Here is a 14,248-nt window from a genome sequence, read left to right on the forward strand (position 1 = left end):
GCGCACTCACTTATGCTGCGGTTTATTTGAGCATGTTGAGATAATACTTGAGGTTTATAAGAATTTTCCGGGCCTCTCAACGACGGGTCTTGCTGACGAAGTCCAGTTGGGGCGTACAGAGGGCGGAGCTTGTTCTGCAGATGTCACCCGCTGCCACCTCTATGCTGTTGATCTGTGGATCGCCTTTTTAATACATTCATTGTTTTATGAATTACGCTAGCTAGTGCTGTATTTTTACTCTCATTTTTGCTAAATAAACAGAGTACACTTAGAGTGTTTCCTTTGTCTTTTTGGAACGTTCTTTTCCACCATCAATACCGGCTTTTGGGGGTCTCCCTTTTTGCTACTGGATTTCACTGCTGGACAGGAGCTCCATGTACCTGGATCGAGGACCGCTCAAGCCTTATGGGAGGTTTGCAACATCCCTGTGGGGATACACGCGGTTTTGATCTTCTGGGTTAGGGAGGTCCACCATTTCTGGTAAGCGTATTTGGGCTTATTTGGTGGAGGAATTCTCACTTAACATCGGAAGGACTTTCCAACTTTCTTCGCGAGGGATCCTGTTATTCCTTCTGTCTGGTGATTGGAGCTTTCCATCTGGATTGGACTTTTTTTTTCTTTTGTTTTGTTTTTATTTTTATGTGCTGCACTTACCTTTGTTTTATTGTGTTCTCTGTCCTGACATTATTTTGAATTGTTCTCTTCCTTTATTGATTGGGTGGTTCGCCATAAGACTGGTTTGGACTCCTTTTTACATTATCTCAATGATTTCTTGTTTATTGGTAGATCTGATTCTAATGATTGTTTGTTTCTTTTCACTGAGTTTGGGATTGTTTGCAAGGACTTTGGTGTTCCTTTGGCGGAAGAGAAGTCTGTGTATCCTACTTCTTGTCTAGAATTTCTGGGCATTCAAATTGATACAGTTGCCATGGAATTTAGACTGCCAGCTAGAATCGCATTAGTGAAAACTGTCTCCCATGTCTCTTAACTCTGGTATGCTCCTACTGTTGCAACTCCACCCAAAAACTGAAACACTGCTATCTTTTTTCTTATGTGTCTCTAATAATGCTGGTATGTTATTTTTACTTAAATGTCCACATTACCCTAGACCTGTCCACATTACAATGCTTTATTATCTCCCTTGTCTTACCCAAAATTACGGCCCGTTTAACTTTAGTGCTCTCTTGCTAGTCTATTTCTGACAAATTTTGCCCTGTTAACCAGCCAAGCTTTATAACCTCTTGATTGCTAATTGAAATCCACCCACACCCTACCCCTGTCAGTATATATATAAGCTTCTCTTGGGGGAAGCATTTGCAGGGGGTACACATTTGCAACTTGGCTCTTTCTCAAAGTGGCGATTTCTATAAGTGGAATGCACTTCTGACTCTGCACTTCAGCGAATGCACAAAGCGAAGGGACACAAGATAAACACTTTGAAAAACAGCACACAGACATGAGGTGAACTTGTTTACTCCTTTAGCTCTTTTTCCTTGTAACATGCTTTCTCTACCACTGCTTTTGACAACTCTGTCCTCCATCCTAAAACTATCTCTCCTTCACCCCTCTTCTCCCCCCCACAGCACATATATATCACCCTCACTTCTGTCCTGCCCTTATTACTGCACCCACTAACTCCTGCTAATTCTAAATCCATACACACTAAAAATCTCCAAGACCCAGGGGCATGTCCCTTCATATAAATCCCACTCCCATATTACCTCCCTCACCCTCTTGCTTCTCCTAACCTCTGGAGATATATCCCCAAACCCTGGGCCTCCATCATTTAACTGTACCCCATGCACCAATCACCCTGCACCCTCTGGCAGCAGCCACAATCAACACAATTTATTTCCTATTTCTATTCTTCCCAAGACCAGACCCTTTTTCTTGTGCCCTTTGGAACTCCCGCTCCGTCTGCAACAAACTCACCTCTCTCCATGACCTCTTTATTGCCAACTCATTTAACCTACTCGCCATTACTGAAACCTGGCTCCACGAATCCGACACTGCATCTTCTGCTGCCCTATCCCATGGTGGTCTTCTCTGGACTCACTCCCCCAGATGCAGCGGACGTAAGGAAGGAGGTGTTGGAATCCTTCTAGCCCCACATAGCACCTTTCAGGTACTTCAGCCACCTCCCTCTCTGTCGCTCTCCTCTTTCGAAGCACACTGCATTCGTCTTTTCACTCCAATTTCTCTAAGGATAGCTGTGATCTCCAGGCCCCCTGGACCAGTATCAACCTTTCTTGAAGACTTCTCTGCCTGGCTACCCTACTTTCTTTCTTCTGAAATCCCCACAATCATTCTTGGGGACTTCAACATCCCTATTAATACTAACACTCCTTCCACTTCCAAACTTCTTAGCCTAACATCCTCCTTTGACCTGAAGCAGTGGATACATGCTCCAACTCACTCAGAAGGCAATATCCTTGACCTCGTGTTCTCTCACCTTTGCACTCCATGCAACCTCTCTAACTATCCATTGCCTCTCTCTGATCACCACCTTATTAGTTTCACTCTCTCCCTTTCCTTCACCTCCTCTCCCTCCAACCACCTTAAAGTTACCCGCAGAAACCTACGTCATCTCAACCCTTCTCTTCTCTACTCTGCTATCAACAACCTCTACGACAAAATCTCCCTATCCTGCAGCAACCTAGCCACTTCTGTGTACAACGCTTCAATTATAGCCTCACTGAACTCACTGCCCCCCTCACTACACACAGAATCAAGCCCAGACCCCTTCAACCTTGGCAAACAGATGATACTAGAAGTCTGAAAAAACGTAGTCGTGCTCTTGAGCGCCTGTGGTGTAAGACTAAGTCCCAGAGAGATTTCAACCAATATAAATCTGCCCTCCAAAAATACAATTCCAGCCTCCTCTCTGCCAAGCAGACCTATTTTACCACTCTCATTAGCAACTTATCATCCTGTCCCCGTCAACTCTACTCCACCTTCAACTCTCTACTTCGTCCTCCACCGCCTCCACCCGCCAACTCACTCACTGCCCAGGAGATCGCCAATCACTTCAAACAGAAGATTGATACTATTCGCGCAGAGATCTCTACTGTGCCGACACCCTCCACGCTTTACACTTCATGCCCACAGGCACAATCATTATTTCCCTCTTTCAACCCCACCACTACAGACGAAGTTGCTAAACTACTTTGGATGGAAAAGGACCTGGGGGTCCTAGTAGATGATGGGCTCAGCAATGGCATGCAATGCCAAGCTGCTGCTAATAAAGCAAACAGAATATTGGCATGCATTAAAAGGGGGATCAACTCCAGAGATAAAACAATAATTCTCCCGCTCTACAAGACTCTGGTCCGGCCGCACCTGGAGTATGCTGTCCAGTTCTGGGCACCAGTCCTCAGGAGGGATGTACTGGAAATGGAGCGAGTACAAAGAAGGGCAACAAAGCTAATAAAGGGTCTGGAGGATCTTAGTTATGAGGAAAGGTTGCAAGCTCTGAACTTATTCTCTCTGGAGAAGAGACGCTTGAGAGGGGATATGATTTCAATTTACAAATACTGTACTGGTGACCCCACAATAGGGATAAAACTTTTTCGCAGAAGAGAGGTTAATAAGACTCGCGGCCACTCATTACAATTAGAAGAAAAGATGTTTAACATTAAACTACGTAGAGGGTTCTTTACTGTAAGAGCGGCAAGGATGTGGAATTCCCTTCCACAGACGGTGGTCTCAGCGGGGAGCATTGATAGCTTCAAGAAACTATTAGATAATCACCTGAATGACCACAACATACAGGGATATGTAATGAAATACTGACACATAATCACACACATAGGTTGGACTTGATGGACTTGTGTCTTTTTTCAACCTCACCTACTATGTAACTTGCTAATGTCCACCTTACCACCTGCCCTCTGGATCCTGTTCCCTCACAAATGCTACGTTCACAATCTGGCCCTATGCTACACTCTCTAACCCACATCTTCAATCTCTCCCTCTCTTCTGGCATCTTCCCTAACTCTCTAAAACATGCACTTGTCAGACCCATACTTAAAAAGCCCTCAATGGACCCATTTAATCTTAACAACCTACGCCCCATCTCCTTGCTTATCGAATGTCTGGTCTACAACCGACTGAGCATCCACCTCGCTGATAATGGCCTTCTTGATCCCCTTCAGTCTGGATTTCGTCCTCAACACTCCACAGAAACTGCTCTACTAAAACTAACAAACGATCTACTAACAGCGAAAACCAATCAACACTATTCTGTACTCCTACTCCTGGACCTCTCTGCTGCCTTTTATATGGTTGACCACCCCCTCCTCCTCAAAAAACTACACGCCTTTGGTCTCCGTGACTGTACACTTCGCTGGTTCTCTTCCTACTTATCCAACCGCACCTTTAGCGTTTCTTATAACTCTACTTCATCCTCTCCTCTTCCTTTCTCTGTTGGGGTCCCTCAGGGTTCTGTTCTTGGACCTCTACTATTTTCCATCTACACCGCCTCCCTGGGTAAACCTCTACGCTGACGACACCCAAATCTATTCTCTCTACCCCTCAGCTCACTCCCTCTGTCACCTCACGTATCACTAATTTACTCTCAGATATATCAGTCTGGATGTCACACCACTTCCTCAAACTCAATTTAGCCAAAACCGAACTTATAATTTTTCCTCCCCCATATGCCTCTTCCCCTGATCTCTCTGTCAAAATCGATAGCACAACTATAAGCCCATCCATACATGTCAAGGTTCTAGGTGTAGTCCTAGACTCTGAACTCTCCTTCAAGCAACACATCCAATCACTGTCCAAATCCTGCCGCCTCAACCTCCGCAACATCTCCAAAATACGCCCCTTTCTAACCAATGACACAACAAAGCTCTTAATTCACTCGCTGGTCATCTCTCGCCTCGACTACTGCAACTCCTTTCTCATTGGCTTACCTCTACATAGTCTATCACCTCTTCAATCCATTATGAATGCCGCTGCCAGACTCATCCACCTTACCAATCGCTCTGTGTTTGCCACTCCTCTCTGTCAATCCCTCCACTGGCTTCCACTCGGCCAAAGAATTAAATTTGAAATTTAACAACTACGTACAAAGCCATCCACAATTTCTCCCCCAGCTACATCACTAGCTTAGTCTCTAAATACCAACCTACTCGCTCTCTTCGTTCCTCTCAAGACCTCCTGCTCTCTAGCTCCCTTGTCACCTCCTCCCATGCTCGCCTCCAGGCCTTTTCCAAAGCCTCTCCAATCCTATGGAATGCCCTACCCCAATCTGTCCGCTTATCTCCCACTTTATTAGCTTTCAGACGATCCCTGAAAACCCTTCTCTTCAGAGAAGCCTATCCTACCCACACCTAACAACTGTATTTTCATTTTTTCCATCAGCTCATCCCCCACAGTTATTACCTTTTGTTTCCACTTGACCCTCCCTTCTAGATTGTAAGCTCTAACGAGCAGGGTCCTCTGATCCCTCCTGTATTGATTTGTATTGTAAGTGTACTGTCTGCCCCCATGTTGTAAAGCGCTGCGCAAACTGTTGGCGCTATATAAATCCTGTATAATAATAATAAAGTTTTGCACATTCAAAAATTGTTAGTTTTGATCATGTCTAGGATGAAGGTGTGTTTGAAGATTTTACAATCGTTGCTAGGTTTGCTGGCATTTGCATCCAGGATTATGCCAATTGGTCGGGTTTTCTCTAAACGTCTTTATCGTGCGATTTCCGCTTGTTCTTCTCCATCTCATTTTGTGCGTGTTACTTCTGACATTGTTGCAGATTTACGGGTTTGGCAGGAGTTTATACGTATGTACAATGGTTGTTCCATGTGGCAATTTCCTTTTTGTTTCTGCTTTACATTTGCATACTGATTCTGCTGGATCATGTGGTTACGGTGCATTTTGGAATGGCCATTGGTCGGCTGCTGTTTGGCCTGATACGTGGAAATCTAGAGATTTGACATGTAATATTGTATTATTGGAACTGTTTTCAGTTTTAGTGGCTCTGGATCTTTGGGGTTCTCAGTTGGTTAATAGGCGGATATTAATTCATTTGGATAATAAAGGCGTTGTTTTTGCTATAAACTGTTTATCGTATAAATCTTTACCTGTTATTTCTATATTAACACAGATTGTATTTAGATGTTTGATGTTTAATATTTGGTTAAAGGCTAAATATATTCCTGTATTCCTGGTATTGAGAATATTATAGTGGATTCTTTGTCCCGTTCACAGATTCAAGAATTTCGGAAGTTGGTGCCGGATGCAGATCAAGTAGGTCTGGATTATCCTCCGCACTTATGGGCGGTGGTGTGACCCCAGTCATTTCGGCGATTAAGAGTTCCATTTCGCCTTCTACATGATCATTTTACTGTTCAGCGTTGAAGTTATGGCATTCCTTTTTAGCCTCTTCTAACTTAACTCATGATTCTTTCTCTGAGAATTTGGTATTGTCATTTTTGGATTATTTGACGTCATGCTCTGAAGAAGCTTGTGATCAGGTGAAACGCGTAAGCATTGTGTCACCGTGCTCTTGGTGACAGGGACCTCCGGGTGCCCACCAATACCTTGAACCATCTCCACGTATCCCCATGTTGCACTACTGCCAGTAGCAGCACAGCTTGAAGCAATTCTGAAGGGACCTTTCCCACTCACCAACTATCCATCAAACCTGGATACTGCTCTCCACTCTATGTTTCATGCGGCCCCTGAGAAATGAATGAACCCTGCCGCACACCGTATGCTGTAAGTCCGACCTATTCAACACGGACGTAAGCACAGTGTCAGTCAGAGTGTATCTCTTCGAAGTGAGGTGACCGCGAATAGAAGGGAGTCTGTAAGAGTGAGCATCTATAACTACAGGACTCTTCAACGGTGAGCTTTAAAAGTATATTCCATTGCTTTTGGAATGAATGTATCTTGAACAGTGATCTTTATATTGCATTGGGAACACTTGAAACCTTCAGAGGATGAACTGCTTCTTATCTGCATATATTGGTATTGTACAGTGAATACATATTGAATGGGAATACTACCTACAACCTATGCAGGCAATTGTTTCTATTATAAGACCATCTGATGTCTTCATCATGTCCACTATAATTGGAGCTTTTTTGGACTATTGAATATGCATTTGACCCGGGTCTAAGATTTTTGTCTGCATGTGTATGGTTGATGATTGTGTGAGATGTGCACATCAGGTTCGGTGGCCACCCAGTCCCATAAGACGTCAGTCTTATTTTAATTATATGTGTTAGGTAGCTGTAATCTGATGTGGAAGAGTTATCTATAATATCATCCGCTTCTCAATTAATTTTTTAATTTTGATAACTAATAAAGATTTATAAATAAATATGTTCGCTGGTCCTTGTTGACGAACTGCTTTACAGAATCCTTTTCTTTCTGTTTTTTTGTCTGTATTATTTGACGTCAGCCTCTTATGCCGCGTACACACGGTCGGACTTTTCGTCTACAAAAGTCCGACAGCCTGTCCGACAGACTTCCGGCGGACTTCCGGCGGACTTTCGGCGGACTTGCAGCAGACTTTCTAACGAACGGACTTGCCTACACACGACCACACAAAAGTCCGACGGATTCGTACGTGATGACGTACACCGGACTAAAATAAGGAAGTTCATAGCCAGTAGCCAATAGCTGCCCTAGCATGGGTTTTTGTCCGTCGGACTAGCACACAGACGAGCGGATTTCGGGGTCCGTCGTAGTTACGACGTAAAGATTTGAAGCATGTTTCAAATCTAAAGTCCGTCGGATTTGAGGCTGAAAAAGTCTGCTGAAAGTCCGGAGAAGCCCACACACGATCGGATTACCAGCCAGCTTTAGTCCGTCGGCGTCCGTTGGACTTTTGTAGATGAAAAGTCCGACCGTGTGTACGCGGCATTACTCTTACTCGTACATAGTAAAGACATTGGCTGGGATATCCTTTTTTAAGCGTTGGACGGGAGCAGCTTCCTGCATGCAATTTTTTGCCGTCAAATGTGCTTTAAAAGGATATCGAAAGAACCATATGGTTGCTGATTCCAGATTACCAATATTAACTGATTTATTGTTTAGGATTGGTGATTCTACCAGCAATGTCTGTTTCTCTCATTTGAGGCTTTGCTGTTTAAGTTGGCTTTTTACTTATGTTTTTTCTGAGCTTTTCGGATTTCTGAGCTATTGCCTATGAAAATTGGGGATGGCTACAGTATTTTGTTCCAGGATGTTTATTTAGAGTTTAACTCTCTTTCTATCCTGTTGAGAAAGAGCAACACTGATTCCTTCTGAAAAGGACGTTGGATCAAGTTACAGAAAAATGTAGGATCTAATGTTTGTGTTTTAGATTTAGTTCATGGATATTTGCAGTTACGTCTGCCTAATTCCTCTTCCTTTCTGCTACATGAGAATGGGAATCCTTTAACTGTCTATCAATTTAAGGCGGTATTGAAAAAATGTCTGTTGCACTTGAAGTTAGGTCATCTACATATCACTTCTCACTCATTCCGCATAAGAGCAGCCACCGAAGCAGCTAAGCTAGGTTTAAATGATGAGATGATTAAATGTATTGGTAGATGGCAATCTAACTGCTTTCGTTCCTATGTTAGACCTGAGTATGGCATTTGACTCATTTAAAGTTCATTGGTTTGGAAGAAAAGGAATGCAATGGAAAATGCTTCGCGACACCTTGTCTCGCTTACATGAGAGGTGGCCGGTGCCAGTGGCGTAGCGTGAGTTGTCAGCACCCGGGGCAAGTCAAGTAATTTGCGCCCCCTAACTCATGGTCTTTTAGTACTCCCTTCCACTAGTACAGTATTAAACCCCTTACCCCATAAGCACATGCATGTAATTAAAAAAATGCATCTGTGTCACTGCCCCTTCCCCCCCATCACCCCATGTATTTTATATATACACTGACCCCTCATCACCCCATGAATTACACACTGCCCCTCCATGTATTATGTATACACTGATCCCCCCATCACCCCATGTATTACACACTGCCCTCCCTCACATGTTTTATATATACACTACCTTCCATATATTATATATTCACTGACCCTATATATTATATTTACACTAACCCCCATACATTATATATACACACACTAACCCCCATATATTATACATACACACACTAACCCCCATATATTATACATACACACACTAACCCCCATATATTATACATACACACACTAACCCCCATATATTATACATACACGCACTAACCCCCATATATTATATATACACACACTAACCCCCATATATTATATATATATATATATATATATATATATATACATACACACTAACCCCCATATATTATATATACACACACACACACTAACCCCCATATATTATATATACACTAACCCCCATATATTATACATACACACACTAACCCCATATATAATATATATATACACACACTTACCCCCATATATTATATACACACACTAACCCCCATATACTAAATACACACACTAACCACCATATATTATATATACACTAACCCCCATATATTATATATAAACACACTAACCCCCATATATTATATATACTCACACTAACCCTCATATACTAAATACACACACTAACCACCATATATTATATATACACTAACCCCCATATATTATATATACACTAACCCCACCCATTAGCCCATATATTTTATATACACTGAATTTTATATATGTACACTGACTCCCCATATATTATATATACACTGGTCCCCATGTATCATATATACTGACCCCCCCCTATGTGTTAAACATACACTGACCCCCTATGTATGATATGTAGACTGCCCCCCCACCCTTGTATGTATGTGTGTATATATATATATATCTATATATATATATATATAGATATATATATATATACACACACACACTGCCCCCCTCCATGTGTTATATATATACTGCCCCCCTCATCATACCATGCACTATATATACACAGAACCCCATGTATGAAGCACAGAGCAGAAAGCTATGGGTACATGTTGGCAATTCTGGTTTCCCAGTCTGTGGGAATGTGCCCCTTTCCCAGGATGTGAAGTGTCCCAGAAGTGGTAGAAGAGCGGCACTTCAGATAAACTTCCTCCCCCCATCTCATTTCAGCCTGGCAGAGAAGGTGTCACCCCAGCCATCCCCATCCTACCTGATCTTTTTCCTATTCACTGCTGAGCCTGCTAGTCTCCAGCCAGCCCGGCCCCAGCACGGCAGTACAAAGCCACCCCTCACCTGGGCTCTTCTTGTCTCTCATATGTGGACTGCGGAGTGTGGTGGAAGCATAGCCAGCGATGAGACCTGGACAGTGACCCGCGATCAATCGCCGAAGCCAGCTCTGCTTGCCGCTGTGCCTACACATGACTGGAGCAGCCAATCGCAGAGAGTGTCCATCGCTGAGGCCGTACAGCTGGGGAAGCTCCGGCAGCACTAGCACAGAAACATGGAGAGCGGTAGAGGCGGGGCGCAGACAGTGGCACACTCGGTACTCCCAGGTGTGGAGTGCCGAGTCGGAAGTCAGAATGAGTAGTCGGGAATTGGAATAGCGGGAGTCGGGACTTCTGCGCCCCTCTAGCTATTGCGCCCGGGGCCACGGCCCCTCCCGCACCCCCCACGCTACGCCACTGGCCGGTGCCTAATGTTCTTATTTTACATTTGTCAGGAAATGATATTGGTAAATGTAATACATTGGAGTTGATTGCTAAAATTAAATTGGATTTGCAATGCATACATACTGTTTTACCTAATACGATTTTGTTTTTTTTCTAAATAGTCCCTCGTTTGGCTTGGCTTATTTATTCGGAGTTTTGTTACTTCGAAAAAATTTGCAAGAGGGTAAACAGAGCAATGGCTAAATTTATGCCTTCTGTGGCTGGTTTCTCTTTCCGGCATGTTAACTTGGAAGGAGGACTGTCAGGCTTCTACAGATATGATAATGTCCATTTATCTGACATTGCTCTGGACATTTTCTGCAGACCTGTGTTAAATTGGCTGTCACCCAGGGGGTGTGCCAGGCTCTTTAATTATGCCTGACCAATGGAATGTTGTTTTATTGAGTTATGTAATAGCTCGAGCTTATATATAGCTGAGTTATATTTAGTATTATATATATATATATATATATATATATATATATGATTAATATATTATAAGTTGTACTTAATACATTTAATTGAATTAAATATTTGAAGTAAAAGATGTTCATAATAATTTTAAATATATTATACCTATAATAAAGGGCCACGGCCTATTACACTACCAATGCTGCAGTAATGTGTTTCAGTAGTATGAATTTTCTGTCTATGATCCCATAAAGGTGAAAGGTGGGGCAGAATGTCTCCATCCCAATACCCATGGGATCATGACAGACAGATAATAAGTTGGATTAAAGTTTAAAAAAAAAAAACTTACCTGATTGGCAGCTGATTGGCAGTTAACCAATTAAAGACTGGCTGTCACGAGCAGGTATCTTTATAAAGGAAAGAGATGTGTCACTAGCAGGCAGACGGAGAGAAGAAGACAGAAGATAACTCGTCCCGGCCCTAACCCCCCCTTTTGTCGTGGCCCTAGTTATGTGGTTATGTCCCTTTCCCCGAAAGGGGATGTTCATTTGAATATTGATACTTGGTATGTTGTAGGATATTGTTTTATTGAGTTATGTAATAGCTCGAGCTTATATACAGTTGAGCTATATTTAGTATTATATACGTATATAATAAATATATTATAAATTGTACTTAATAAATTTAAGTGAATTAAATATTTGAAGTAAAAGATGTTAATAATAATTTTAAATACATTATACCTATAATAAAGGGCCACGGCCTATTATACGACAGGTGCTGCAGTAATGTGTTTCATTAATATGAATGTTCTGTCTATGATCCCATTGGCTGGCTGAACGAAATAAAACAGAACCATTTATGGGCAGCTTAACACTACCTTCTCCCCAGACTGACAATGCTGCTGTCCAAAGGTGTCTCTGTTGCTCCTCCAAGGTGGAAACACCTTAAGACAGGAAGAGTAAAAATAAAGGTGAAACAGCAGTCACCACATCTAAAGACTGCTAAGCTGCAATATATTACATGTTTGTTTTTGGGCTTAATACTGATTTAAAACTAGGTCCCTGATCTGTTTAATGAAGCCATACATCTGGATGAAACAGGTCATGTTTCCTGTTTCCACTGATAATTTATATTGCAAAAACAGAATTTTATAGGAAAATCAGATAATTCAGAACCTTATTCAACAGCCTTCAATTAAGTGTGTTTACCCAGTTAGACAAGTTTAAGTGAACAGTCCTCCATATCACACTGGTTAATTACCTCACTGCTCAGTCAGGTAGGCACAGCAGTAAATGTCAATTTTCTTGTTTAGATAGAATTACAAATATTGATCATCATATTATTACTGTGACCTGTGAACTGTTCTCAGTTAAATTGTACTGTTATAGGTTTTCATTATATTTTCAGTTTATTTGACATATGAAAGAATGTTCTTTTGGTGTAATTCTGAACATAGTTATTATTTTTCCTTTTTTTCCTTTTTTTTTTTTTTTACCGTGATATTTAAAACTCATATAACAGAATGCTTTCAAGGGGACTGTGTCTCGCAATGATATTAAGGTGTGGTATTAAATGGAGCCAACATAAATTTTCTAGATATGATTAGAATTACTCGATATATTCTATTTTGGGTGTACTTTGTCTTCTTGTAATTAAATATTGTAATAAAATGAAATAAAATATTAATTAATAATGGCAGTATTGGTCTCACCATGCATGCATTTATAGAATAACAAAAAGGGTTCTCGGAAGAAATACATTAGTAGCAAAGAATGGGTTGGGGTGAGTGAATAAAATAGTGAATAAAATAGTAACTACTGTCTAAACTCATATATATTTTTTGGAAATGCCTTTGTGTTTTGTGCCTTTGTGACTAGAATGATTCTGATCTCGTAAGCTTTTTATTTGATTTTCTTAGCGTAATACAAAAGTTCTCAGAGTATAGCAATAGTATAGCAGTAGTGTCTCTCTGCTCCTTGGCAGTAAGGAACAAAGGGAGACAGATTTTGTTATGACAAAGCAACATTCAGGCACTACTGTGTTGTCAAGTGGTCATTGTCAAATAAAAGTGACTACCTGAGAATCATTGTGTTTGACACTCAGTACCTATGCTGTGACCATGGTGGTTTTATACGGTATGAGAACCAGAACAGACTTTTGTTGGTTCTTGCTGTTCGTTTTTTTACATAATGTGACAAACTCCTAAAGGCATCTTTGTGAAGAGTGGACTGAGTGCTATATAGCTGGTCACTAAGTCCTGCTCCATGAATGTTGCCATGCAGGAGGCCTCATACAAGGTCCTCTCCCGCTGCTACCTGTTTTCAGTGCACACGTCTAAATTTGTACTGAACTCACCTTCAGAGTGTTTTCAGGGCTGCAAGGATTCAAAAACTCACCTACATATCTGGTGGACGTGCCTTGCAGCCCACAGGTTTTGGACTAAGGTTTTTGATCTTCTCTGCACAGTGCTGGGCAAATCTTTTCCTTTGGACTCCGCTATAATTATTCTAAATCAGAGCCCTCCAGACATTACCACTTCTCAATGTAAGTTTCTTTTACATTATATAACAGCTGCTAAGAAGACAGTGGCAGCTGTCTGGAAAACTTCCACTCTACTGGAAGTCAAAAATCGAGTTCCACAAGTCATGATCCATGGCAAGATTGACGCAAGCCTACATGTACCCAAATATACCAAAATGTGGCAGCCATGGAAACATACACTATGTTACCAAACGTATTGTGACACCTGCCGCACATGAACTTTAATGAAATCCCAGTCTTCGTCTGTAGGGTTCAATATTGAGTTGGCCCACCCTTTGCAGCTATGTACCTTGCTTTGCAGGTTTTGCAGGCAAGTGGCAACTAGAGATGGGCCAAACACCCCCCCGGTTCAGTTCGTGCCAGATCTTTCGAACATCGCAAAAGTTCGGAGCCGAACAACGAACCCCCATTGAAGTCTATGGGACTCGAACTGGAAAAATCTAAAGTGCCCATTTTAAAGGCTTATATGCAAGTTATTAGGCATACAAAGGGTATGGGGGTTCGGGTACTGCCCTGTGGGACATGTATCCATGAAAAAAAGATCATTTTTAAATGAGCAGTGATTTACTGATGATTAACCACTTCAGCCATGGAAGGTTTCACCCCCTTCATGACCAGGCCATTTCTTGCGATATGGCACTGTGTTGTTTAGCTGACAAT

Source organism: Aquarana catesbeiana, linkage group LG02 (genome assembly GCF_042186555.1).
Source record: "Aquarana catesbeiana isolate 2022-GZ linkage group LG02, ASM4218655v1, whole genome shotgun sequence".
Lineage (NCBI taxonomy): Eukaryota > Metazoa > Chordata > Amphibia > Anura > Ranidae > Aquarana > Aquarana catesbeiana.